Source organism: Lissotriton vulgaris, unplaced genomic scaffold (assembly GCF_964263255.1).
Source record: "Lissotriton vulgaris unplaced genomic scaffold, aLisVul1.2 SCAFFOLD_2242, whole genome shotgun sequence".
Lineage (NCBI taxonomy): Eukaryota > Metazoa > Chordata > Amphibia > Caudata > Salamandridae > Lissotriton > Lissotriton vulgaris.
The window spans coordinates 245,246-247,940 of NW_028241913.1; positions in this window are offsets into that span (position 1 = coordinate 245,246).

Genomic DNA, 2,695 nt, shown 5'->3' on the forward strand with positions numbered 1-2,695 from the left:
AGTGAACGCAAGTCCTCTATTAGCCAGCGGTTTGTGGCAGACCTCTTCAGTACATTGCTTATTTGCTGTGAACTGCTACAGGAGTGAGTATGGACATGGCCCATAGCAGTTTTGTTTCACGTGAGTGCGCCAAATGGTAATTACTGTGCAGTCTGAGTGAACTACATTTAACTGCCGCTCTTGTGCTTTGGTTGAGCTGCTCCTAATATTGGGGTGTCTGCGGTGGGGGCACTCTGTCCCAGTGAGAGCCTTTTGGTCCCAGGTTAGTGTGGGGCCCTTGCTTTTTAAGTGCACGGTGGGGGTGGGGGGGCTTTGCCACTCATGTCCTGTGCTTTTGTACTATCATTTGACGCTCGGTTTCTTTTGTTTTTTTGTGGGAGGGCCGGGGGGTGGTTGCCCCTACCTTAGGGGCACAGGGGTTCCCTGGCAGCGAGCGTGGCATGTCCAAGCTTATAATGTTGTGGGCTCTTTTAGGTATATGACCGGCTCGGTTCTTGCGGGGGCGTCCATGATGCTATGTGCTTGGCCCATATACCTCGGGGCGACCGGATTTGGGGCTCTATCTCTAGTGCTGGAGGGTTGTCTGCTTGTTGGAATAGACGTGGTTCCCAGGGGTTCTGCATCTTATCTGTTGATAATGTCCTGGTTTTAGGTGTTGGGTGTGTGGTGGGTGTGTGTGGGGGGAGGGGGGGGGGGTCCCTACGTACCGTCGCCTGATGCCGCGGCATGATCGGGGTTCTGGGGGGTTCCTGGGCTTCCTTGGCAGAGGACTGCTGACAGCCCTCCCATCCTTCCCCCCTCCATGTGCCTCTGTTTATCAAGCGGTCATTGGTTAACGGGAGCCGGCTGCACAGTGTGTGCGGGAGGCATGGCGCTGGGCTTTTCCTTCTAACTGCTCCAAGGCATCACTTCTGCAATCTTTTTACATCTTATCATCTTTGTGTCCCTGTGCATTGGAATAACAAGGTACTCTTTGCGTGTTTTCGCTCTGGTTTGTGTAGCTGTATTCTCCCTTTCTATGCAAGCGTTGATTTTCCTTTGCTTCCATGAATGGTGTGCATTTTTACCGCATTTTCACTCGTGTATTCAGAGTTAAGAAGGTGTTGGGGCTCTACAGCTTTCGATCCCTTTGCTAAACTGGTTCTGATAGTTCTTTGCAGTATGTCTGTCTGATCTCTGCTTAGGGCACTTGGACATTCTCTAGTCCTTAAGATTTAGAGCACTGCGACCTGAATTTCCCCAACTAATTCAAGTTCACAGTGATGGTCTGCGACAGTTTGGTTTTGGTGGCCTGATGGATGTCTCATAATACCACGATTAACCAACATGAGCAATCCGCGGGAAAAGGAAGAGCAGGAAGAGAGCAGAATTGGAGCGTAGCCAGGGGAGAGAGCGGGAGGATTGTGGCGGGGCGTTGAAAAGAGGGTTGAGAGGAGAAGGAAGAGAGCAGGATTGGAGCGCAGCCAGGGGAGAGAGCTGGTGGATTGTGGCGGGAAGAGAAAAGAGGGTTGACAGGAGAAGGAAGAGAGCAGGATTGGAGCGCAGCCAGGGGAGAGAGCTGGAGGATTGTGGCAGGAAGAGAAGAGGATTGACGGAAGAGAGCAGGATTAGAGCGCAGCCAGGGGAGAGAGCTGAAGGATTGTGCCGGGTCGTTGAAAAGAGGGTTGACAGGAGAAGGAAGAGCAGGATTGGAGCGCAGCCAGGGGAGAGCTGGAGGATTGTGGCGGGGCATTGAAAAGAGGGTTGAGAAGGAAGAGAGCAGGATTAGAGCGCAGCCAGGGGAGAGAGCTGGAGGATTGTGCCGGGTCGTTGAAAAGAGGGTTGACAGGAGAAGGAAGAGCAGGATTTGAGCGCAGCCAGGGGAGAGAGCTGGAGGATTGTGACAGGGCGTTGAAAAGAGGGTTGACAGGAGAAGGAAAAGGGCAACATTGGAGATCAGTGAAGGGAGAGAGGTGGAGGATTGTGGTGGAATAGAAAGGACGGACAGTCTTTCATCTTCTAACTAGATCGCTGGCCGTTTTGAACAGAGTGCCATGGACTCGAGGTGCGTTAAGAGTAATTATTTATTTACATATTTACAAGCACAGCTCTATACTTGGTGTCTCCACTCCAGGTAGATGGGTATGATGGCGACCGTCACCTGCCGGGGGGGGGGCAGCCCCCAGTCCTCCTCGTGCCCAGCTGTCTGATGGTGACTGCTCCAGGGGCGCTGGTCCTCCAGGAGGGCGCGGAGCGGGGCCTGGGCGGCCTGCAGGGCCTGCTCATCCGGCGGGTTGAGGCAGACGTTGAGATGGAAACCGATGCGGCTGGGGGGCTCGACCAGGACCAGGTCCACGGTGCGCAGCTCGACCTGCTCCGGGTCAGCAGCGGGGGAGGTCAGCCGGGCCCGGTAGTCCAGCTCCAGGTGCAGGTGGGGGCAGGGGCAGCCCCGCAGCAGCCCCTCCAGCTCCAGGAAGAGGGCCTGGCTGAAGCTGCCCGGGGGTGGGGGGGGCAGCAGGGCCTGCAGCACGACCGGGGCCAGCAGGCCGCACTCACAGGCCTGGATCATGATTGGAGGATTGTGGTGGAATAGAAAGGACGGAAAGGCACAAGGAGGAGGAAGAGCCGAATTGGAGGATTGTGGTGGAATAGAAAGGACAGAGGGGGAGAGCAGGATTGGAGGATTGTGGTGGAATAGAAAGGACGGAAAGGCACA